Source organism: Tiliqua scincoides, chromosome 2, assembly GCF_035046505.1.
Source record: "Tiliqua scincoides isolate rTilSci1 chromosome 2, rTilSci1.hap2, whole genome shotgun sequence".
NCBI lineage: Eukaryota > Metazoa > Chordata > Lepidosauria > Squamata > Scincidae > Tiliqua > Tiliqua scincoides.
In genome coordinates this window covers 58,359,659-58,386,754 of record NC_089822.1, presented here as the reverse complement: position 1 = coordinate 58,386,754, position 27,096 = coordinate 58,359,659, and the positions used below count along the sequence as shown (strand labels likewise).

Below are 27,096 nucleotides of genomic sequence, written 5' to 3'. Positions count from 1 at the left end.
AAAAATTATGCTATGAAAGCAATACAATTCCCACAACTAAGACAATGGGTTGCTTAAAGTTTTGTTTTAAAGAAGCTGGCTTTTTTTTTTTTTTTGTTCCAGTCATTTGTCTAGCAATCTTACCCAGACATCTTCAAAGAAAAATACTGCAAAGCAATACAGTTCAAGTGTGTATAAACAGATTTTGGGCCAGTTCTGATACAACTCACACGAAATGCAGGAGAGAAAGGCATACTTCTCTTCCAGCTTTGCTCTCTTGCAACTGCTATTCAGAAGCACACTGCTACTGAATCTGGAAGGAGTGCATAGCCATCATAGCTAGTAGCCATTAATAGAGCTGGCCTCCATTAATTCACCCAATTCCCTTTTGAAGCCCTTCAAATCGGTGGACATAACCACATCTTGTGGCAATGAATTTCAGAGATTAATTATCTGCTGTGTGAAGAAGTACAGGTGTTCGGCTTATCCATGCTTCCCTGCAAACCCCGGACCCGCACCCATTACCTTTGTTTATGTTCATAATGGTCATGCAAACCGTCTCTAGCTTTAACCAAACAAGCAGGCAGGCAGTCTCTTGCAACTGCTGTATGTCTCTTGCTTTAACTGACAAGCAAGCAGACAGGCTACAAGGGAGAGTGAATGTTAACTTCCTGTCAACACACATCAGCCTGAACAGAGAAAAACACTGTAATTTAACATTATTAATATAGTACTTTATTGCTGTGCAATGCAATGTGGGATGCACATAAGAGATGTAATGTGAACACTTTCTGAACAGAGGCTGGTACAAGAGCAATGGACTATTTAGTTACCAAATGCCTAACAACAATTTCTTCAAATGGCAGCTGTCAGTGATTTTCAAGAGGTTGCTCTATATGCAAGAGTCCTCTTACAAAATGAGGTATGGTAAATTCAAGAACAGCACTCTCTTTCTCCATGCTGGAGCTAGATCTACACAGGACCACGAAGCAGCACTTGAGTCCCTGCTTTCAGAAGGCGGTTCTAACATTAGCAAAAGCAGCACAGATGCAGACTATAACTTAACAGAAGTAATGGAAATTGAACGCCTGCTGCTAGAACAGTAGCAAACATTCTACCATTTCTGCAGGAAACACCTATTTGGCAGCACCCTTAAGGTGCTGAGTACATATATGAAAATATTCTGTGTTGATTCGGCTAATCAGTGCTGATTGAATGCAAGCCCCTCTCCCCCCCTTGGCCCTCTTTCAAGCTTCACTCAACATTCCATTCCAGGAAGACTCTTGCTTCTGTTAGTGAAACCAGTGATACTGAATGTGAATTTTATTATCGTTCATACCAAGACACCTGACAATAGACTGGACTGAGTGTTCACTTAATGACCTAATTGCATAACAACAGGGATAGGAGAATGTATTTGCACACCTGTAGTTCTCTTGGAAAAGAAACAGGCTTATGGATAGTGTACGTCAAGGGACCCATACAACATTCTTTCCTAAGGTTACAAGCCATAGAAACTGAACTTCTTTTGTTGCAATTGGTCCTTAGCTCAGTTTTCTAAACAGCCTACAGTTCCAGATATTCTACCTAGGTCATTTTGCCTCAGGCTCTTGCTCTAGTTGCCAATACTGATCATCCTGGTCTTTAGTTGCTCTTGAGCAGCCAGGTTTTGTTCCTATACCACAATAAGGAATGTCATCTTGCTTGTCTTCCTAAGAGCAGAATTTGCTTAATCCTTCAAACTGCCAGTAGAATAAATTCCCTTCACTACGCAAATGCAGTTATTTTACAGTACTTCATTCAAAATAATCCCAAGGTGGGGGGAAAAAAGCCTAAAGAACTAGTTTTTAAAATGCAGTAACTGCAAAAATTTAACTTGCTACTAAGGGTATTGTGTGCTATGATTAACAAAAATCACCCAACCCTTTTATGTCTGAACTATTAGACAGATCACAAGGGCCAAAAAAACCCCTATTTTTTAAAACATTTAGATATTTTATGTAGGATAAATGTCTTTGATGAAACAGATGCGATAGAAACTAAGTGGCAAGTCATAGATTGCCTTTAAGGGTTAAAACAACTGCCAGTTAGCATGCAGCAGAAAGTTTTTAGAAACTTGGAAAAGGGAACTTTGCTATTGTTGCAGGGTAGAAAGAAGGCAACTCAAGAAATCTCTGTACTCAGGAGTGAAAGTTTGCAGGCTTTATTTCATTGCAAGCAATGGACATCTCAAGGGACTCATGTCCAAATCATTGAGAGCAATTTCCCAATATTAACTGGACCCTTTATAGCATTCTGGGTTTTTTGTTTGAAAATTTTGACTTCCCAATGGCTGAAGTTTGACATCATAGATGGGGCTAACTCTTAATAGGCCATAGCTAACTGTAGAGACACCTGATAGGCTTGTTTAAGGTTACAGTTCCCATAAAAGGTAAAATTAAACAATTAAACATATTGAATTACAAAATTTTCAAGAACCAGTAGAGTGTGCTATAACATCATCTATCCAGTGTTGACCCATTGTTGACCCTTTTTCACATCCATCAATTCAATTAAAAATTGTTTTGACAAGGTTTAGACTACCCTCATTAAAGAGATGACACAATGCTCAAAGACAGGTGTGAAGACCTCACCTTTGGCAGAACTTCAGACCCATTTCTTGGCATACATCCCCTTCAGACTCATCCTAATTAGGATGGCCTTGCTTGAGCCACCTCTTATCTCTTCTGCATTTCTTCTCCTGGGTTTAGTAAAACACTGTGGGGCCCTCCGCAAACCTCTACGAAGCAAAGACCTTTAAACTTCCTTTAACAGTTTCACTAAAATCAAACATTTTGACTTCTGTGTCTTAATTCTATATAACTATTGTGACCGGTTACCTTGAGTACATTGGTATTAAGGGATATGTCTTTTGCCCTAAAAAGCATGAAAGATATTGGCAGGCATAGTGGTATATATCCTTGCTAAGAAGTGACTTCATTCCTCTTCAGTGGTTGCCTAGCACCTGCTAAAGTGTAATCTCTCTGAACTAAGGCTTCAGCCAGCTTCTATGCTCTCTTAAACTTTTCAAGTAACTTTTAGTCCCCTATGGCCTGCCTCTATTTCAGTTGCAATTCAAACAAAGAGTCTCCAAAAGCAGAAGTTTCCTGATGCTTTCCACTCTGTCCCTTTCATCTTCTCACCTTCTCATTACTTTCAAAGAGGGAGTAGCCTTGTCTCACTTTAACTTGTTCAAGGATGCTTGCTTATCTAATTAAAATGTATGCTGTCTTCTAAAGTTCATCTCTTGCAGGTGTCTGTGGTTAGCTAGCTAGACCACAGCTGCGATGCAAGGACATCTGCAAGAGGGATCTGAAGGCCTTAGGAGTGGACCTCAACAAGTGGGAAACCTTGGCCTCTGAGCGGCCCGCTTGGAGGCAGACTGTGCAGCATGGCCTTTCCCAGTTTGAAGAGACACTTGGCCAACAGACTGAGGCAAAGAGGCAAAGAAGGAAGGCCCATAGCCAGGGAGACAGACCAGGGACAGACTGCACTTGCTCCCGGTGTGGAAGGGATTGTCACTCCCGAATTGGCCTTTTCAGCCACACTAGACGCTGTTCCAGAACCACCATTCAGAGCGCGAAACCATAGTCTTTCGAGACTGAAGGTTGCCAACGTGCATCCAACATGCATGTCTTCTAAAGTTCATCTCTCGCAGGTGGCTGTGGTTAGCTAGCTAGACGCTTTGTTCGTTTGCCATGAAACATTGCCAACTGATAGCAGAGCTGTTAATGAGCAGAGAAGCTTTCTCCTAAGTTCATGCTTTTCTGTCTTCTTCTTGCCTTCTCCTATGATAATATCAACATAGAAACACCTGTGAAGCCTTCTTGCAATGTTAAAGCTTTTGTCTGTTCTTAAGACTTTTCTAAAATCAAGCAGCAAAGGTTGCTTCAGACTTCTAATGACTACTATGCTCCCACACACCGCAGACACCTGCCCATAAGTTGATCTCACAGATAAGACGAGGGCACGTTTTGAGTCCAAAATCATGGAATTTGCTATGACCCTCGGATAAGTCAGGGGTTTAACTTAGGCAGGTGTCTGACTATAATTTTGTCTGACTTTACCTGAGGCCATTTTGCCTGCATTCCATGATCCAATCATTCAGATCCTTCTCCATGGCCGGAAAAGGTGAAGATGCAAAACGCATAGCTTTCTTAGACTGTGGCATCGCTTGCAGTTCAGTCTCTTTTTTTCTCCAGTCTCGAACAAGTTTTTCAGTTACGCCAAACTGCCTTGCAGCCACAGAATTATTGCTTTCCTTGGCATGTTTAATAACTTTTAGTTTGAAAGATGCCCTGTAAGAAGCTCTCCTTTGGATACTAGAACTCATTTTTAGGACTGGAGTGGACAAAGTTGAACTGGTCTGGAGACATCTAGTCACTAGGGACCTGGAGCTCTGCTGGTCAGAATAGCTCCTAACTGGCCTCCTGTATCCTCTCTGCACAAGTTGCCAGAAAAATTCATTTCTCCCACAATGATGTTAGGAGTAAATCACTGCAGTGAGGGGAAAATGAGAGAAATGCTGCTTGTGAGGAAGAGATGCAACTTGCCCTTTCACACTAAGAACACACACATGAAAGTGGGGGGTGGGGGAGAGATCTCTATACATACCAGAACAAAAACAGGGAGAAGGTGTGGGGGAGATCTCTATATAGACATCACAGCAACACCAGTGCAAAACCCCTTGCACACAGAACCAACAGATGGAGGTTGGGGGGGCAGATCGCCATACGTACCAGTGCAATACCCTTAAACCACCCAAGCTCGTTAGTGACCCGGAGATAAGATGAAGGGGCAATCCAGGCTGGATTTCAAGGCATGAATTTTTCGCCTTATAGGCAAATATCTACGGTATGTTGGTTACACTTTAGGGCAAAGACTATTTTACCTATATGTGTCTTTTCCTTTGAAAGCATGGAAGAATAACAATTTAAAACTATAAACGAACACAGGCAGACTGTCCTACTTCTGTCAAGTTGGGGCCTACCTGCTCCTTACCTAGCAATCTTATCTATTTCCATTCCAAGGTGTTCATGCCTAAGCAGCTCTGTCACAATACAATTTTGCCTTTAAATGAAGTCAAACAGCTTCTTCTAATCTGTGTTTTTCCATGCTTTAGTCAGACTTTTTAAATGATTCTTTCTTTGCTTATACTTGTACTGGGCTATCCAGTGACTTTACAGTCTAGGATCAAGGGTCACCGTGCCTCACTATGACACACAGTAATCTAAGCAAACTGTTAAAGCAATTTTGCATTCTGAGAATAACAAAGTTATTTCAGCACATCAGAAAAATAATTACAAAAAGTTTTCTAAAACAAAAAAGTCTATCTAGGATACACCAACCTCGTATGGGGGGGGGGGGAAAGCAACTTATCACTTAACACATTACAGTAATTTAAAAGTTTATTTGTGGAAAGATTATTAACAGTGTATCATAAGTAAAAAAAGGGAAGTTCAGTCAGAACTGAAATCATACACCCTTTTAGACTCTTCTCTTAAATAACCACCTCAAGACAACTAAAGGGAGAATCTCTTAGATATCTTCTATTTTAAGCCTGTAATGATGAATAAAGGTATGCACATACAGACACATTAGGAAAATGTTGTGAGTTTTGTAGGAGTTTCTTATTCCTACATACAGGTAGACCCTCTTTATTCTCGAGGGTTTCATTCAATATCAAATCACACGGATTTTGGAGCCCCTGAGCTCCACAACAAGACCGGCGCTTTGCTCTGGCTGTGTCCAGAGCTGTTCTGAGGCCCGTGGAGGCTGTGTTGCAGCCTCCATGGAATGGTCTCCGGAGTCCTAGAAGGGCACTTCCCGCTGCATGCAGCCTCCACGGGTCTCACAAGAGCCTCTGGAGACAATTGGAGCACAGCTTCAGTTACCTCCAGAGGGCTCAGGTGGGGCCAAATCTGGCTCCATGGAGGTCCAAGGGACCTCCACTATTTAGAATAAGGAGAAATGTACAAGGGAGCAAACAGTGAGTTTGCTAAAGGCACCCTAAAGGTTAACAGATTTATGCCTTTAGACCAGTCATCAACATAGAGAGCTGTGCATCTGGACACAGATATGTATGAAACCACTGAGCTGATAATAGCTTTCCAGAGTCAAAGTAAGGATAATTGATGAATAGCAGATTTTAAACTAAACTTTGCCAGCACTTCTATTATGAAAAGTGCTATTAAACTTGAGCCATCCCCTCCATAGGGGCTCAGACTCCAAAGTGCTTTGACTAAGAGATCTCTCTTCAATTTGGCAGTTAAAAGCACAACACATTATCTAAATGAAAGTGACTTCAGTACACTTTATGGGCCGAGATAACTTTCCAACTAGATATCAGCACTGAAAAATAGAGAGTTCTTAAAGTTCCTCAAAATGATACCTGCCCAAATTTATACAAGTCAGATGAATGAATCATATTACAACCAGACAACAGATGCATGAAAAGGTACAACCAACATCTGAAGAAAATATATATCATGTTTAATCTTTATGACAGTAGGTTAGGTACCTGAGGCACTGCTTCCATAAATCATGTTAAATGACATTCTGAAAAGAACCATAAGAAAATATTTACAAATGTATTTTCTTACTGATGTACATGAACTGCATAGTTTTTCCTCTCAACAAGAAAACAAGCACCCTCATTTTATGGCACAAGATTTGAAATATGTACCATTGGTTGGGGGATTAACTCAGGGACTGCATGTTACTAGAAGAATCAAGTCAGCAGCTTGACAGTAACCCTTCATTCTGCTTGGAACTGTCCTTTATGGAAATGCTGCTGCCAGGTTGTTGTTTGGACTGTGGGTACTAGAACATATATCACAGCTAACTGATCTCCAACAGCTAATTATAGTAGCTACTGGTCTCAATTTAAGGTGCTGGTGCTTAAAGCCCTAAATGGATTGGGACCTGAATACCTTAGGGAGCACTTTCTTCTACATCTGAGCCTCTGCTCTAGATTTCCTCACCAGTTAAGGCATGGCAGGTGCCCCATAAGGGGCACAGCCTTCATGGATGTGCCATTAACTCAGTTGAATGCCTTCCCTAGGGAAGGCTACATAGCCATTATAGCCAATGCCTTCAGGTGCTAAATGAAGACATCTCTTCAGAATGGCTTTTGCTACATAGGAAGGTACTGTAATTTCTTTTCCTCAGCTGCTATGTGGGATGCCTGTTCTTTCTCTTTTTTTGACCTACAGCTGTCCCTATGGTTTAATATCTGCTTCTTTCCAGTGTTCTATTATGCTGCTGGTCCATTGTTTTTTTTAATTGGTTGCTTTCAGATTGTGTTTGGATTTCTATTTCTATGCTGCTCTGGTTACTGTTGCAAAAGAGCAGGATATCAAGGGTGTTTTTAACTAACCAAATCTTCCTTTGGTTTCTTCCTTAACTAACCTAGTCTATATACAGGTATGTAATACTGAAGAGCCACACTGGACCCTGTGCAGTCATTAACTACACATGTTAGTGTGTGCAATTCTCATCCAATTATACTTTCAATCTGGGTATGCAGATACAGTTTCCATTCAGCAAGCATATACAAGTTCTTGGCTGTCATTGGAAGACTCCCCTTCCATCAACCTTGCTTCAAGAACACTAAGGGGAAACTCAAACATTTCCATCTTAGGGGTGCATGGGTGCGGGTTTGCTGTGTGCTGAAACCTATTTTATGGTAGGTTCTAAGTTCTGAATGAGAGATATAAGAGCATTTAGAATTTTCTGTTAACTACTGTCCACCAAAATGCATACTAAGCTTCAGCATTAGGAATATAGGAAGCTGCCTTAAACTGAGCCGGACCACTGATCCATCTAGTTGTATTATTACACTGACTGGTGGCATTTTACCAGTTTCAGACTGGAACTTCTCTCTGCCCTACCTGGAGGTGTCAGGGCTTGAACCTGGAACTTTCTACATGCAAAGCATGTGGTTTACCACTGACTTACAGTCCCTCCCACTGTAGCTAGCCTAGAGACAGAATACTATCTCTTGAGGAAATATATATAATTTGACACTGCCTGCTCTCTTGAATGTCTGAAGCAGCAGTACAATAGCTTGTTTATACAAATGAGGATAATGCTGCAGTATACATGATGACAATGCAAGTACTATACCTATAGCAATTTTAATGTTAAGAGCTATGAAGTCCGAGTGAGTTATTTTGTTTTTTTCCCCAATGCTAGGGCAGCAAGAATGACTAGAAGGGCAGTTATGCTACATACAGGAAGTAGTAATTACCAAGTGGTCAATAGCCTTAAAAAAATACACACATACTGAGCATAAAACAGTATAGTCTTAAAATTGTGATATCTTAAAGCTACATGTATTTCTAAAGGATAGGAAGAAACTGTCTTAGAACTAAGCTATCAGCCTTACAGTACTCCAATACTTAAACTATCAACATGTTTGCTTTACATATATTATGGTAAGCAAGTGTCCTGGGAAATGTATGAAAATGCATAAATAAGTAGATTTGAGATCTATCTGTTCAGCTAATCTTCAAACTCCCAATTTCTTTTGCCCAAATAGGTAGGCCCACAGGTACAATAAATGAAAAACCAGAGAAGTAAAATATAAATTACCATACCAACCTTCAAAAATATTTACCAATTTCTCTCACCTGCACATACCTCTAGCATGAGCAGCTGGTCTAGCAAGCAAGTAGAGGATACAATCACTCGCTGCCATCATTGCCATGGCAATTTATCATGTCTATAACAGGGTTTTTTTTTCAAATTTGCAAAGTGCCTAGTACTCACCATCACTATTATGTGAGATTTCTTACTGTTACACTTCCTATTTTATAGATGGGGAACTGAAGCCAACACCACAAATTCATGGCAAAGATGCAGTTTAAATCCATGCCTCTAAGATCCAGAACTAATTCCTGGACCACATGGGCTCATTCTCCCTAATTGCAGAGTTGGAAAACAGCCACTGTTAAAAACCAGCTGCAGTATCCTCCTCCAAACTGCAAACCTACCCTTACCTTTTACTGCAACAGGGAAAAAATACAAATGGAAATTACCCAGCCTGTTTTTACAAAACAAACCAAAAACAAAATGTGTACAGTATTTTTAAAAGCTGTGATTAACTGAAATTCAGCAGATACAAAATCAGGGGGGATAGAACTTTCACACAAAACCAGTTATTTCTGATACTGCAGGAGTTACTGACTTAGGGCCCAATCCCAACTTTCCAGCACTGGTGCAGCCACAATGCAGCCCCAAGGTAAGGGAGCAAAAGTTCCGATAGCTTGAGGAGGCCTCTCTGACTGTCTCCCCACCACAGGATGCAGTGCACAACACACTTGCGTGGCTGCACCGGCACTGGAAAACTGGATAGGACTGGGGCCTTAGAGGTTACAATCTTCCAGTACAAATGGTTAAAATGTTCTTTAACTGACACAAAAATACATTTTTGTCTGCAATCACCTTCCAATTCAAGACACTATACATAAAGCAATATATGTTTGGAATGCCACTCTAATAGTAATTTTTCCACATGTGATTAAAAATGCAGGTATTTAAAACAAGTTTGTTTTAATTTTCCATCTTCCTCTGGCATATCAATATCTCCACAGTTCACTTGATGCCAGATGATCCACTAAGCGAGACACCTGAACACCTCTAGTGGAAAACACCTAAGAATCAGGCAATCGTAAAAGTAGTTCCTTGGAAGTATTTATTCATTAATTTGCCTTATTATGGGTTTTAAAAAAAACTTTTTCAAACTTGGATCACATAGTAAAGCTGTTTTCCAAACAGTCATTTGGATGAACTTAGACATGAGGTTCTCAAACTGAGGTGTTGCAACGCCTCAGCCTGAGAACCTCAATGTTTGGCCCTTAAGGGGCAGGGGAAAGCAGCGACTTGATCCCCAGGAATGCGCTGCCACTGCAGACACAAGGGCTGTTTCCAAACTTACCAGTGTCCCTGCTAGCCTCCCTAGGTGCAAGGAGTCCCATGGAATCCTCTGCAGGGCTCCCCGCAGCTTGTAAAAAGTAAAAAAGCAATCATGACCCACTTCAGGAAGTGGATCACAATTGCTTTTTACAAGCCATGGGGAGTCCTGCAGAGGGCTCCACAGGGCTCCCCACAACCCAGGAAAGCCGGCAGGGACACAGATAACATTGAAAACAGTCCTTGTGTCCCCGGCAGCAACACAATCCTGGGGATCGCATTGCCACCATTCCCCACACCCACAAATACTTAGAGAGGTTCTCGAAATCCAGGAGAGTTTGAGAACCGCTAACTTAGACAATGAAAACTCTTGGTCAGGATCATTTCAGTACATAAACACTGAAATAGTATCCTCCACCAGTAAAAGATATAAGAATAAATGAAATATGACAACCTTTAACTACTGTCCAACCTCTTCTGAAAAAAACTTCACTGTATCTCATATTAGGGCTGTTCCTGTCTCTACCCACAGTGATTTCATGTAGCTACATGAGAATTGAGGCATGGAGAAGTGACACACAAAATAATGCAAAAGAGAGAGCTGAATATAAGAAACATAATTATTGCCACTTTGAGTGCCCAGCAGGGAGAGAAAGCAGAATATACATTTTGTAAATAAATTTGTAAATAGTAATTATCGGATATCATAGTGTCCATTAAACAGTCAATTCCTGAATATAAGGCAAGAGGGCTGATGGAAAATTCAAACCACTATATTTTGCAGTAACATCTACCTTCACGTGACCCAAGGGATTGGGGCAAAATACCAGCCCTATGCCAAAATTCTGTCTGTCATTAGAGGCTACAGAAACTCCTTGGACAGAGGGGAATAAAAGGGGGGAAGGTAAAAAGAGTCCAATCTCTCCAGAGTGCATGGAGGCTGCTTAAAACAACAGTAATAGAGGCCCAGCAGAGGTGTATACCGCAAAGAAAGAAGGGTTCCACTAAATCCAGGCGAGTGCCGGCATGGCTAACCAGCCAAGTTAGAGAGGCTGTAAAGGGCAAGGAAGCTTCCTTCCGTAAATGGAAGTCTTGCCCTAATGAGGAGAATAAAAAGGAACATAAACTGTGGCAAAAGAAATGTAAGAAGGTGATATGGGAGGCCAAGCAAGACTATGAGGAACGCATGGCCAGCAACATTAAGGGGAATAATAAAAGCTTCTTCAAATATGTTAGAAGCAGGAAACCCGCCAGAGAAGCAGTTGGCCCTCTGGATGGTGAAGGAGGGAAAGGAGAGATAAAAGGAGACTTAGAGATGGCAGAGAAATTAAATGAGTTCTTTGCACCTGTCTTCATGGCAGAAGACCTCGGGCAGATACCGCTGCCCGAACAGCCCCTCCTGACTGAGGAATTAAGTCAGATAGAAGTTGAAAGAGAAGATGTTTCAGACCTCATTGATAAATTAAAGATCAATAAGTCACCGGGCCCTGATGGCATCCAACCAAGAGTTATTAAGGAATTGAAGAATGAAGTTGCTGATCTCTTGACTAAGATATGCAACTTGTCCCTCAAAACGGCCACGGTGCCAGAGGATTGGAGGATAGCAAATGTCACGCCGATCTTTAAAAAGGGAAAGAGGGGGGACCCGGGAAACTATAGGCCAGTCAGCCTAACATCTATACCGGGTAAGATGGTGGAATGCCTCATCAAAGATAGAATCTCAAAACACATAGACGAACAGGCCTTGCTGAGGGAGAATAAGCATGGCTTCTGTAAGGGTAAGTCTTTCCTCACAAACCTTATAGAATTCTTTTAAAAGGTCAACAGGCATCTGGATACGGGAGAACCCATAGACGTTATATACCTGGACTTTCAAAAGGCGTTTGACACGGCCCCTCACCGAAGGTTACTGAAAAAACTCCACAGTCAGGGAATTAGAGGACAGGTCCTCTCATGGATTGAGAACTGGTTGGAGGCCAGGAAGCAGAGAGTGGGTGTCAATGGGCAATTTTCACAATGGAGATAAGTGAAAAGCAGTGTGCCCCAAGGATCTGTCCTGGGACCGGTGCTTTTCAATCTCTTCATAAATGACCTGGAGACAGGGCTGAGCAGTGAGGTGGCTAAGTTTGCAGACGACACCAATCTTTGCCAAGTGGTGAAGACCAGACGTGATTGTGAGGAGCTCCAGAAGGATCTCTCCAGACTGGCAGAATGGGCAGCAAAATGGCAGATGCGCTTCAATGTCAGTAAGTGTAAAGTCATGCATATTGGGGCAAAAAATCAAAACTTCACATATAGGCTGATGGGTTCTGAGCTGTCTGTGACAGATCAGGAGAGAGATCTTGGGGTGGTGGTGGACAGGTCGATGAAAGTGTCGACTCAATGCGCGGCAGCAGTAAAGAAGGCCAATTCTATGCTTGGGATCATTAGAAAATATATTGAGAACAAAACAGCTAATATTATAATGCCACTGTACAAATCGATGGTAAGGCCACACCTGGAGTATTGTGTTCAGTTCTGGTCGTCGCATCTCAAAAAAGACATAGTGGAAATGGAAAAGGTGCAAAAGAGAACGACTAAGATGATTACGGGGCTGGGGCACCTTCCTTATGAGGAAAGGCTACGGCGTTTGGGTCTCTTCAGCCTAGAAAAGAGGCGCCTCAGGGGGGACATGATTGAGACATACAAAATTATGCAAGGGGTGGACAGAGTGGATAGAGAGATGCTCTTTACATTCTCACATAACACCAGAACCAGGGGATATCCACTAAAATTGAGTGTTGGGAGAGTTCAGACAGACAAAAGAAAATATTTCTTTACTCAGCGTGTGGTTGGTCTGTGGAACTCCTTGCCACAGGATGTGGTGATGGCGTCTGGCCTGGACGCCTTTAAAAGGGGATTGGACAAGTTTCTGGAGGAAAAATCCATTATGGGTTACAAGCCATGATGTGCATGTACAACCTCCTGATTTTAGAAATGGGCTGTGCCACAATGCCAGATGCAAGGGAGGCAACCAGGATGAGGTCTCTTGTTATCTGGTGTGCTCCCTGGGGCATTTGGTGGGCCACGGTGAGATACAGGAAGCTGGACTAGATGGGCCCATGGCCTGATCCAGTGGGGCTGTCCTTATGTTCTTATGAATAGAAACTTTATCCACTTAATTGATAATATGCTACCAATTTCCTTTCAGAAAGTTCTTATTGGGTTTTCAGACAGGAATACTAATTCAAATGCAGATAGCAACATGGATATAACAGGAAAGATGAAGTGCTCAGGAATTGGTTATTCTTACTTAGTTCTGTTCTTCTTAAAGAAATGTTTATTTTAATATTAACATTTGGGAGGATTATGGCACAGTGTTTATGAAGCTAAAATTTTTTACTTTATTTAGACTATCTCTAACCCAATCATTTCAAAGAATTTCATGCATTTGTTCTAGGTTGAAGGACTAGAAGAAATGAACAAGAGACACAGTTAGCATTGTCTTGCACATTTGTAACTTTTGCCTACATTGAAAACTTTTAATCCATATCAAGGTTGATTCATACTCAAAATGACCTACATCAGTGCAAGACCTCTTTAGTCATTTGCACGTTAAATATAAGGTTTAAACTAGACCTTTATGACTAAACAATGGTTTTAACGGGATTGAATTTCTTGAATCTATAGAGGGAAGTTGTCATATCAACTGGGGAATGCAGAGCACAAAGAGATTTGTGGGTTTGGGATGAGAAATTCTCTTTTATAAAACAGTAAAATTTATAACCAATATAGAAAATACTGAACAAATACAATGACTTCATGGGCAAGCTAGTTTTCATATAACAGCTGAAAAAGAAGACTATGCTCAATAAATACAAACTGTTAATAAACATGCACAACAATTAATCGTTTAACCAAGGGGTGTCAAACATAACAAGACTCTGGAAGGCCTCAAAAGGCAAGGAACGCTATGGGGGGACACATAACGAGAGTGCAATTATCACACAGACTGCCCTTTCAACTGCACTGCTTCAGTCAAGGTATTGCTTTCCAGAGCACCTCTCAGCTGCTGAACTGCAAATTGACACCTTTGCAAAAGTGGCGCTGCTGAAAGGATGGCATATGTCAGGGCTTCTCAAACTGGAGTGTTGCGATGCCCCAGCCTGAAGGCCCTGGACTCTTTCCCCTTAAGGAGTGAGGGTAAGGCAGAGACGCAATCCCCAGGATCACGTCACTAAGGGGGCTGCAGGGACTGGCATTTGCTTACCAGTTCCTGCAGCAGCCTCCCAGGGGTGCAGGGAGCCCTGTGCGACCTTCCACAGGGCTCCCCAGCCTTCAAAAAGTGAAAGCAGAGCAATCATGCTCAACTTTTGGTTTTGCGGAGGCAGGGCGCAATCGCTTTGCTTTCACTTCCTGAAGGTCGGTGAGCCCTGCAGAGGGTCATGCAGGGCTCCCCGCACCCGCAGGAGGCTGCTGCAGGGACTGGTAAGTAAATGCCAGTCCCTGCAGCCCACTTAGCGACGCAATCCTGGGGATTGTGTCGCTGCCTTCCCTGCTCCCACACAGGCACTTACTGCGGTCCTCAAACCCCTGAGAGTTTGAGAACCGCAGGTATATGTGATAACTGGGTTCTCACAGTATGATAATTAGGCTCGCCGATTTCTTGAAAATATTGTCAGGATGTACTTATTTTCGCTCTGTCGCTTGCAGCTAATTGGTTCCTACATGAGACAAAGCATTTATTTCTGACCATCATCTGTGTAATGATACCACTTTCTGCTAAATGATGTCACTTCTGGTCCACTTCTGAATGCTATTCAGCCCACTGTATGAAGCGAGTTGACACCCCTGGACTAACCCAATGGTTTCTAAGATGTCAATTTGGGAAATAATTTCCAATTTCATTTGACATATACATGATAGACTCACATCTGTATGAAAATGGGTGTCATAGAATATTAAACTCCTTCCACACACCTTGTGACACTTATCATAGCTATCATCACCCTTTCTCCTTCTCTGAAGCATTTTGCACTTCACAGATCTGAGGTACTAAGAAAACTGAAGCTGGAAAGGTGAGGGGAGAAAGCAATTCATCCTCAAAGAGGATTTGTAAAATAATCATATCTTTATAATGCTTTAGTATGTTTAGAAGGCACATGCAACATCCACTTATTCAATGAACAAATGGCTTGCTGTCTTTGGATTCTGTTTTATACACAGAGAAAACAAATGTCTCATTGTTCTGCCCTAAAATAGTTGCAGCGATTTAAATATTTTATCCCTACTTGTGTCTTAAAGCACCACTACAAGTACAGTACTTTACTGTGAAGATAGATAAGATTTAGAACAAGTGATAACCAGTCATCTTGAAGCCTATGGAACCTCCCAGGCCAGGGGTCGGCAACCCGCGGCTCTGGAGCCGCATGTGGCTCTTTCAGCTGTCTGCTGCGGCTCCTCGGGTGAAAGTGGCAAAGAGGGTGACAAGAGGCACCTGTGTTGGGAGGGCAGGCTGCTTCCCTCCACACCCTGAGCTCACTGCCCTCCTCTCCCTTCACCCCCACCTGCCTGGCATTGGTTTCCCTTTTCAATTTTGCCCACTCTGCAGGCTTAAGCTCCCTGTTTTTCCCTTCCCCAACTCTCCAGCAGGACGCCCTCCTCCTCAGCCATTGCGAGCCCTTGCAGCCTGCCTTTCCCTGAGCAGGTCCCCACTCAGTGCAAGGGGAGGCTTTTCCTCCATAGCAGAGGAGACATCCTGTGTGTCTACTCAGTAGTAAGCCCCATTACAGCAGATGAAGCTTACGCCAGGAAAGGGTGCCTGGGATTGCAGCCTTGGAGCCTGCTCCCATGTGTGTCTACTCAGTTGTAAGCCCCATTACAGCAGATGAAGCTTACTCCCAGGAAAGGGCGCCTGGGATGGCAGCCTTAAAGCCTGCTCAAGGGGTGGGAGCCCGGCAGGTCTGTTCTCGAGCAAGCCCTGCTGTAGTCCCTGGGCTACTCCCAGGAAGGCATGGAGGGCTGTAGCCTCAGCCTTGTCCTGTGCAGGTCTACTCACAAGTAGTCAGTGAGGCTTCCTCCCAGGAAAGTGTGGAGAGGACTGCAGTCTGAGAGCTCCAACCAACTTGTCTGCTCAGAAGTCCTATTGTAGTCAATGGGGCTTACTCCCAGGATATTGTGGAGAGGGTTGCAGCCTGAGGGAGGGATGGAGGAAAGGCAGGCAGGGCAGAAGCTGGCCTGTGGCTGCCCCAGCTCTGGCTTCTTCTCTTCCCCAGCTCTGGAGTCTGTGTCCTTTTTTCCTTCCAGCAGGTTGCCTCTGGAAGGTGGGGGGAGTTCTTTAGTATCCATAAGCAGATGTCATAACCGCCATATGTATTGGAATCCTGGAAGATCTGGTGAGGAGGTAGATGTGGTGTCAGCAGTGGCCCCTTTAAGGATCAGGCCTGGGCATCCCGCAGAGTGTGCTGCACAGCTGCAGCCACTTGAAGGCAATAGAGCCCTCAGGGATATAAGGAACACCTGAGGCAGGAAGGGGGTGTGGGTTGGAGAAGGAGTGCAGGCTGACTGGGTTTATTGACTTTGACACTCTGATTTGACTGACTTACTTTGGAATCTGACCTTGGACTGTGACTTGGCTTATTGACTTTGGACTCTGCCCTGGATGCTCTGACTGACTTTATGACTAATGGACTGCTGGAGACACTGGAGTTTGAAGTGTGGCTGCTGTGCCCAAGACCTGCTGAGGACCAAGGGTCTGCTGTAGTGGTGGGAGGCTGCTGGCAGGAGAGAGGACCTCTGCAGGTTGAACAGGGGAGCTACCCTGGAGGTGGGATCCAGCAGGACGGAACCAGGGTCATTTGTTGGGGGAAAGAAGGGGAGCTAATTTGCTTAAAGTGGGCCTAGTTCTCCAGGCAGAGAATGGCCTTGGAATCAGGCAAAACACCATAGAGGACCAGGTGTCTGAAAACACAGGACAAGAATGTATGACAAAACTAACTAAAAGCTACAAGAGGGGGCTACATTATAAAAATGAGACCTATAAGAGCATAAAAGTTAAAAAAAACTACATATGCAGTGTTATCTTCATTTTAGATGTCAAAAGGGTTTTGTGGCTCCTGAGGTTTTTTTTCTCCAGAAAATGGGTCCAAATGGCTCCTTGAGTGTTTAAGGTTGCCGATCCCTGTCACAGGCTATCTAATCCTGAAAAATAACTACGTTAGTATGTAGCAGCAACCTGTACAAACAAATGTTTGGGCACCTCAAAGACTGTTCTATTTGCAGATGGAGGTTTTGCATAAAACTTACATCAACAGATGCATGAAGTAGCTAGAGAAGGTGGCAAGTTATATATAAATGTGGCTGGTCCCAGTCAAATTGAGGAAACAAAGTGAGAACTGAAGTCAACAGTACTACAATACAGTGTAAAAGAACGTTAATTGCCAGTGCATTAAAGTGTCACATGGATGCAGTATATAAAACTATGAAAATAATTACATATATTTTAGTCCATCCATAATCTATAATCAATTTCTGGTAAATGTGATCAAATGTGTTAATTTGAGTTCTAAATACAGATACTTCTGTTTCAATTGCCTCTTCAAATGATTCTGTTCAATCACCATAACTCCAGGCTGGTTCACATTTGAAAGCTTGTCCCCATGGAGTAAGCTCAGGGTGTGGCTGCACACAGGAAACAATTTCTGTCCCAGGACATTCACAGTCACAACTATCAATTATTTTCTTCTAGTGATAATTTGTATGAACATGGAAGCATAGGTATGAATTCATGAATTGCTGCTAGGAAACAGCAGAGGCAGCTAGCCCTTTAGCTTGAACCAATCTTTAAGACTAGTACTGCTTCTTTCACAGATTTAGCATATGGCTGGTACATATATTACCATTCTTGGCTAGCTCAGAAATGGATCGTGCATACAGGTTATACATCTGGTAGATAGCAAGACAGTATTATACTCATGTGCTCTTTCCACTGCATTTATTAGCCTTTAAAGAGAACCAAGGCTTAAACACCTATGCAAATATGCTCACACAATCCATAGAACACAGAAAGAGCTGAATGGATGAGTCTAGCCACATAACCACTTACATGTGTATTCTCTGGTTCTCATTCAAAGTTACATGCATGACAGGAGACTGCTGAATGCATGGGTGGGCTCAGAGTTTAACATATGCAGAACACACAGCTAGAAGAATTCTATAAAAGAAGCAATAACTGTACAATATGGAAATTTCTGCATGTGTGCGTGTATTGTAGAAGATTGATGTGTCAGACAAATAATTCAGATTTCAAATTCAAGTGAGAAGTTTGATTTCATGTTCACACTTGGAAGTTTTAAACAATGGGCATAATGTTCAAACATAGTTTTAAAAATTTAAATTGTTCAAATTTTAATATCTTGCAGGTTTTGTTCAAGGGTATCATAGTAAAACACACATGAAATCAAACTTAATTTTAGTTCTTCCAAATTTGAAGCCGCTTTTGAAACAGTTTTAGCAATCATTCACTTCAAGTCAAAAGAGATCCCAAACATTATTACTTTGCACCGACTTTTGCAGATGGCATAAACAGAACAAGAGACTTGCATTGCTTTGGCCTTCTGCAATAACTCCGTGCAAAAGGAAGTGGAACCCAGGCTCTCTACCAAGTCTCGTGGCATATGCAGAGAACTCAGGGGTAGTGAGAAGTCAGTGACAACCAGCTGATGAGTAAGCCAAGCCAAGATGCATAGACTCTGTCTACAAGATTCCATTAGGTTTTCATAACTAGTCTGAGTGTACAACTAGCAATAAGCCTAGAAATCTGTTGTGGGTCATATAAGGAACAGCATAAACTGTGAGCAACTGCCACCATGATAAGTGGCCCCCAATTCAGCCCAAAAAAATTCAGTATGAAGAAAGGGGTGTGTGTGAATAACATTAAGCAACATTATCAACTGTGTGTAAGTGCACACTGGAACTAATTGTTTATATTCTTCAAGACATATCATTGAAGCATCAACCTCAGACCAAACTTCCAAGTCTGATGTGTTAATCACTTCCACTGAAAAGCAGCCATCCTGCTTAAGATGTCAATGCAATTCTCATTTAAAATTCTAATACAAATAAGGTTAATAGAGTACTGAAGAAGTCATTGATCTGGTCTCAAAATGATTAAATGAAGCCATCTTTGGGCTTTGGATTGTAACAACAAACCAAGGTAGGAAAGAATGACGGGACAGTGATGGAGATCACATCTTAAAATGAAGCCAAATGCTATCATCCTAAGCAACAGCCCCTATCACAATTAGTTGTTCATTTGCAAGGCAGAGGTTAATTTATTTGTCTTCACAATCTATTTCCCATGACATGCTCCCAGTGCTTATTATGGTCTCTATTTGTGTAAATGCTGTGTAGTTGTACTCACCATGACACTTGCACATGATCTACCATTAAGGACTCTCTATGGCAGCAAGAAAAGCATACCGTTTTAAGAAATGCCAAAAATTAGAGGAATGAGAAGACTGTTACTGTTTCTCCTCTTATTATTAGCCTGCCCTTTCCCCTCTGCTAAAGTCAATTAGCTTTTTTACTTGTCATAAACAAAAAATACCATGTCAAGATGTTGAAAAAGCTCCTGCTGACTTGCTGTCATGACAAGATGCAGCCTTTGCTCACAAAATGACAGTTCAAGCAAAGCAGGCTATAGCAGAGCTCTGACAAGCAATGTGGGGTCAGAATTACTGAAATGCCACAAGACCGCTTGTTTTCTCTAGCTGTGGGGTGTGCTATGAAATTACTTACAAGCCTCAGAATCAAGGCAAAGTTGCTTGTACTGCATTTTGCACATTGCTACAGATAGATGGCTAGCTGAGAATCTCAAGTGGTTCCCCCCCCCTTTTTTTTAAGACAGCAACTTTCTGCTTAGCTATTTTTGCTTAGGTCCTAATGAAATCAATAGGATTTCCCAACAGCTAACTACTGTCAGATTCAACGCCTAAGTTTTTAGATTTCATAGCTGTGAAAAGAAATTTGAAGATGTTATACTGCAATACCTGTTGAAGGTTGAGAAAGCGTGACACAAGTTTTTAGAAATCAAGAGGTTGGATTTCAGGGACTAGCACATCTTTCTTATCTAGTTCTTACAAAATACTTTAACTTCAACAATATGTATTATATTGGGAACAGACAATGCACACTAAGCAAATACGTGCAAAATTGCATGATCTGATTCATTTCTGATCATTGGGGTTTTCTTGGCATAGGACTGTATTTTTTTGGTAAAAGGAATGGCCAGCTTTGGTTGTAACTAAACCCTTGTAATGCTGACAAAGCTATTCACTAGAAGTGGACCAGATTTCAGAGGGAAGATTCACATTTACTTTTCTTTTCAGGGCAATTCCCTTCCTATAATCTGTCTGCTTCTGTATTTTTCCCAGATGAAATTAAGAAGAAAAGAGGCAGTCTCATAAAGGGCAGAAGTTAAGTCACTCAACTATCTGTACTGGGACCACTACTATTTTTAATTTGTTCATAAACCAGGAGTGTCAAACTCATTTCATACAGAGGGCCGAATAGCATTCATGATGCTTTCTGAGGGCTGGAAATGATGTCATTAGGCAAGAAGTGATGTCATTAAACTGGTTATAACCAAAAATATGCACCACTTTTTCTCACTTAGGAACTCATTAGTTGCAAATGACAGAAGCGAAAATACACAAATCTTGATAATCTTTCAAGATACGGCAAAGCCCAATTTTCATGTAGGCTGCCCTTTCAGCAGTAACACCTCAGCACTGCTCAGCAGCTGAGAGCCTAAGCGACAGATAAAAAGCTTCTGTGGGCCGCATCCAGCCCCTGGGCCTTATGTTTGACACCTCTCTCATAAAACATCTGAATCAGGGGGAGTGGTGACCAAGTTTGAGGAGGTCATCAAATTATCCAGGATGGTGAAAACTCAATTGGACTGTGAAGAGCTTTAAAAGGATCTAGGTAATCTGGCAACAATGTGGCAGATGCATTCAATGTAAACAAGCACTGGGGCCAGAAGTCTGGACTTCCACATACACTCAGACAAGTCTGAACCGACAAAGACTAGAAGGAAAGAGAGCTAGGTATTGTGGACAGTTCAGTGAAGACAACAACTCAGTGTGCAGCAAAGATGAAAAAGGCAAATTCTGTACTAGAGCTTGTTAGGAAAGGAATTGAATATAAGAATGCTGATACAGGTGGCCCCATGCAATCCCTGGGTTCGTTAACAGTAGATTCCATCATCCATGGGCTCCAAACCTGCAGGGGAGCACCTGGACCCTCCAAACTTGGACGAAGCTGCACTCCAGTCATATCCAGAGGGTTTTCTGAGGGTTGGGGAGGTTGTGTGTGGCCTCCCCCACCCTCAGAATGCCCATTTTGGGCAAAAAAAAAAAAAAAAAAAAGCTACTTCTTAGGAAACAGGAAGTGACGTTTTTATGCCCTTATAAGGCAATCTGAGGCCTGGGGATGCCACACAGAAAGTCACACGGGCAGCAGGGAAGCCAGGAAAGAGCTTTTTGTCTCACAAAAATTTGCCACTAAAGCAATACATATATCCATCATTTATTGATCGAAATAGGACAACATCCTATTTTGGACTCAAGTATCGAACTGTACATAGGAAGAGACCTGCTGGGTCAGGCCAAGAGCCCATGTAGTTCGGTTTCCTGTATCGGACCACCAGATGCCTCTGGGAGCACTCAAAACAACATGATACCTGTATCCTGTTACCACTACCTTGCATCTGGCATTCAGAGATTGGCTACCTCTAAAACCCAAAGGTTACATCGAGTCATCACAGCTTGTAACTTGTGATTGACTTTTTCTCTATTAATCTGTCCAATCTCCTAGGTCAGGTGCCATCACCACATCCTACGGCAAAAAGTTCCACAGATTAATATGCTACTTTGGACTGTGGATTGTTCTTCTAATAGCCACTTACAATATCGCATGTCAATGGCATACATAATTCTTAATCAAAGAGACAAGTTACTGTCAATAATAATAATAATTCAAAAAGCTACCCTGCTTGATTCAGCACACATAATTTGTAAATACATTACGACGTCCTAGGCCCCTGGATGCGGCCCGACTAATTAATGCCAACCCTAATTAATGCCAAGTCAAGCTAAACAATGGGCAGCTGTGATAAGCAAGTAATAATAATATTAATAATAATTGACCTAGTCCTAGAAATATTTGGTTACATTTTCAAGTGAATACTACTACTGTTTAGAGAGATTAAAAAACTACTTAGGGACCAACCCTATTCAACGTTCCAGCACCAATGCAATCACAATGCAGCTCCAAAGTAAGCAAATAAATGTTCCCTTACCTTAAGGAGGTCTCCAGGACTGCCCCCCCCAACATAGAATACAGCGTTCAACCCATTGGCATGGCTGCATCAATGCTGGAAAGTTGAATAGGATTGGGCTGTCAGTTATGTAAATATTTCACAACCTGAGGCCTTATCACACCTCAACACTTATCTTCAACAACGGTAGCCTGTTTGGGCAAAGGAGGAAGTGGCAGTAAAAACCTAGTAAGATAACAAGACAGATGCTAAAAGCAAAAGTTTGTAGAATAATTAAGATCTGGAGAATACTTAGAATCTCAGCAGCATTTTTAATAATAGATACTGAGCAACAGAAATTAAGGAGAAACAGACCAACATGTAAGTGCATAACTTTGAATAATTAAAATTTAAACAAGACTATATGGATGTATGGAGAGTTATAAAATATTGATTATCTGCTTATAAGCTTCCATTAACTGAATAAGAATTGAACTGGTAAAATATGCCGAGCAGTAAATTTATGACAACATCCTACGACTACTATTTTATACAGCAACATAACTGTGTGTGGCATTTTGCAGAAAATTAAAAAAGGTCCTTCAGAAATTTACAATCTGCAGTTCACTATAATGGAGAAACTAGTGTCAGGGAAAACAGCGAAAGAATACGCTTTCGGTTAAGTGACACAAACACAGGCTTAGGCTGCAATCCTATACACACTTTTCTGAGAATAAGACCCTTGAACACAATGGGATTTATTTCTGGGGGACATGGATAGGATTGTGCTGCTAGTTTATTAGGATTAAGGTATTGTGTCACAGGCTTGACAGAGAAGGTGCTTTCCGAGAAGGAATTTGAATGGGGGGAGGTGGCATCTAGCAAACGTTCTAGGTGTGGGTTCCAGGAATAAGGGACAGTAAGAGAGGAATGACCTGGCTATTAAAAATAGCAGAAGACCTTTGGATCGCTGAGAATGATAGCCCTGGGTGAGCAAAGGTCACCGGCAAGGATACATCAAGACCCAAAAGCAGACAAATGCAGGCCTTTGAAAGTAAGACAGACTGTTCTTGTTTCAGGTGCTATGCAACTAAGCAATAAGAGAGGTGAATTGTTTTGGTGGCTGTTTTGGTGGCAGAATGTGAGATAACAGGAAGGCAAAACATCTTGCCCTTAAAGCTCAAAACAAACCAGAACCTAAGGTTGACTATTAATATTCTACACTCTTCCAGTCACAAGCCGGGCTGCTGAAGAACCATGCTGGGAACATTTAAGACAGGTGCTGCATCAGTGCAGCACCCTGACTTGTTAGCCTTCCTTCAAATTCATATAATTGAAACCAGGATGTTAAGAACATAAGAACAGCCCCACTGGATCAGGCCATAGGCCCATCTAGTCCAGCTTCCTGTATCTCACAGCGGCCCACCAAATGCCCCAGGGAGCACACCAGATAACAAGAGACCTCATCCTGGTGCCCTCCCTTGCATCTGGCATTCTGACATAACCCATTTCTAAAATCAGGAGGTTGTGCATACACATCATGGCTTGTACCCCATAATGGATTTTTTCTCCAGAAACTTTCCTCCAGAAACTTGTCCAATCCCCTTTTAAAGGCGGATGTTGCACCACTGTGAAAGCATACATTAATATTTCTGTGTTAGCTACAGAGGCAGTGCATCCATTCTATACAAAGCATAGGAGAGAAAAGAACACACAGTTGGAAACAGTGCAGCAACATGGTAAGTTGAAGGTGTAGCTGCCACAAAGTCAGGTGCACAAGCACAGCACAGCACAACTAATATTTAGAAGCAAGTTTTTATACATTAAAATTGATAGGACAGGCTTTTTTTTTTTTGCCTCTCTGGTGTTCATTTTGAGGATTTAATACCCAAAGTGAGCCTATCAAGCTCCTTCTTTAAAGCTTTGCTTGGTCCCAGGATAAGAGAAGAACAACAGACATCATGTCTTAATTACTCTGTGGAAGCTCATGGGGGGGGGGGGCAGGACTTTAAAACACCTTATTCTAGTGTAACTAATATAGTGCTACCTGATGAGTTACTTAAGTTGAGGGTCAATTCCTAGGTTTCATTTCTGAGTACATAAGGTCCAATGTGTGAGATCAGCCACATCAATATATTTTTCTTATCTTTGGTATAAGCACTGAGAAATAAATGCAGGATAACACACCTTCCTGGTGGGTATATTGGGAATCAATAAGTACACATATATTTGTACAGCTAAGTTCATGTTCAAAAGTACATCTGCCCTGAAACTTTGTATGGATCCACATATATAGAAACATAATCAGGGAATGAGTCTTAAAATTGGTATAATCAAGATATTCAGAACTGCCCAAGCCCTTTCAAGATAAAAAGTTGCTTCTTTCAAACATAAATTCACCACTTAGAAATATCTAGATCAATACCATTCACAGTAATTGCTTTTAGTTCTTAAAATCAGAGCAACATGTATCTTCTCATTAATTCTTTGAAGTTTTCCTGTATCTTTATTATTTTTTTAATGTAGATACCACTTTAAAGAAAGTCAGCCATTAAAATCACATTCAGTTCAAAGCATGCATCACCCTAATATTTACTGCAAATTGACCATTTCCAAAACATACACATTTTACAGTCTGGAGGAAATCAACAGTCTAAGCAAAATTCAGAATATTAAAGAATTTCCAGTACAATCAGATTTGCTTTAAAGTGTGGTGGTATGCTAATGGTTTAAAACCACCTATAGGGAGGAAAAAAAAAAAAAGCACCATGGTTTATAATTAACATATTTAACCTAAGCAAACTCAATCTATGAAATACTACAATCACAGTGCACCCTAGTTCATCAATGAATTTTATGGAGAGGATTGATGAATTCTGGTAAGCAATTTCCCTGTAATTTTTTTTAACAATCTGAGTGCAGATGTTTTGACAACAGAAGCTTCCAAATAAACACAAATTAACAATTCCCTTCCCCCTGCAACGTACAGAAAGCAGGATTGAGATTTTTTTCTCTCTCTACATACACTGAGAGAAGCATGTACTGCATTACTGAGCCACCACCACACCCTCTCTCCCAAGGAAAAAAACACACACAAGTAAAGAAGCCTCCATTTGTCCTTCAGCACAAGAAATACTAGCACTGAACAACCTGTTAATAACTACTTGCCTTCTCTTTCCTTCTCATCTATCACGTTTAACCAGAGCCAGCAATTTTTAAATTATTCACAACTGCTAAGAGCAAGATGCTCCTTGCAAAAAGACTGTTCTGTCCATTTTTTAGGTAGCAATGGACAGCATGCAATACAAGAGCAATGCATCTTGTAGGAGCATCTGTATCCTAGCAAGGAAACCTGTACTGTAGTGGGAGGGAGCAAATCTGGCATCTTGAGCCATCATAAATAAGGAGGGAGGGAAAAGAAGAGAAAATAAAATGCAATGATGTTCTTGCTCGTTCTCCAATCACATGAGAAAAAGCCATGGCCTTGATTTGTTAATATTCTGATTTGCTGTTGTAAGGGGAAGAGGACTGAGGAATAAAAAGGGGGGCCCCTCTTGATTGAATATTTGCCAGCCAATTGCAGGATTTAAAGATTGCACAAACCACTTTCTTAACACACACACACAACTCATCATATGTAATGATCCCATTTTTAGGGTCTTGGTTCCTGTAGGTACAGCCACTATTTCTAATCCATGCCACTGAGAGACCTTTCCTTGCTCCTGATGACATTACCTCACTAGTTAGACAACCTAGTTAGACGACCTCACTCTCTCTCTCTCACACACACACACCCCTCAACATATGTAAAGAGCTCATTTTTAGGGTCTTGGTTCCTGTAGGCAGTGGCAGAGGTACAGCCACTATTCCTAATCCGTGCCACTGAGAGACCTTTCCTTGCTCCTGACAACATTACTGGCTAGTCAGACAACCCCAGACACAAACATAGACAGTCACAACCACACACACACCCCTCAACATTTTTAGGGTCTTGGTTCATGTCGGTGATGGCTGAGGTGCAGCCACTCCTCCTAATGCATGCCCCTGAGAGACCCTTCCTTGCTCCTGACGACATTACTGGCTAGTCAGTCAGTCACACTCTCTCTGTCTCACACACACTCACAAAATCAATCCACCCTTCTTCTTGCCGAGGCTGTGCCCTGCCGCAGGTTCCTTCCAGGAAGGGGGGACGCCTGCAGCAAGCCACGCGTTCCCCCAGCAGCCTCCCCCTTCCCCCAGGCTGGCACAGGACAGCCTCTGCTGCATTGCCACACACGCCCGGGCAGGCCTTGGCTTCCCCCCCGCCGAGCCCCCCTTCCCTCAGGCGGCGACTGGGGCCAGCCCGGACCCCCCCTTGCCGGCTCGCCTTGCGAGGAGGCTCCCGGCCGCGCCTGCTGCAGCAGCCTTGGGGGTGATGGGAGCGCAGCGGCGGCGCGGGGGAGCGAAGGGCTCCCTCCCGGGCAGCCACGGAGAAGGCAGCCCTGGCCCCCCGCGGCTCACCTCCCTCGGCGGCGAGAGCGCGGAGAGTCCCTCTCCTCCTTTGTCTGGCTCCTGCTGCACCGTCTTGCCGTCCTCCGTTCCGGCTGCTGCACGGAGGGCGAGTCCCCTCCCCGCAGCTCGGGGGATGGCTGTGCGGAGCCTACGCCGGCTGGGAGGGAGGGCGGTGACGACGACGCGCGGCTCGCAGCCCCTTCCTTCCCCTGCGCGGGGTGCCCAAGCGCGGCGGCGCTGCCCGGGTGGCAGCAGAGCAGATGGATGCAGCACGAGCAGCAGCCTCCCGTCCCCCGCAGCCGGAGGGCAGGGGCGGACCTGCCCAGGCCCAGGACACCGAGCGCAATCTGCCCCTAGAGGGGCGGGCGGGCTCC

General features: G+C 42.7%; 1 protein-coding gene across 1 annotated transcript in view; it reads right to left on the bottom strand.

Moving 5' to 3' along the window:
* The window catches only part of CDC42SE2 (CDC42 small effector 2), a 110,587-nt gene extending 83,759 nt beyond the window's left edge, over nt 1-26,828 (bottom strand). The window contains exon 1 of the mRNA XM_066615919.1: nt 26,732-26,828. The gene's annotated coding sequence lies outside the window, so the exon portion shown is untranslated. The remainder of the gene's footprint in view (nt 1-26,731) is intronic.
* Between the last annotated feature and the right edge of the window lie 268 nt (nt 26,829-27,096).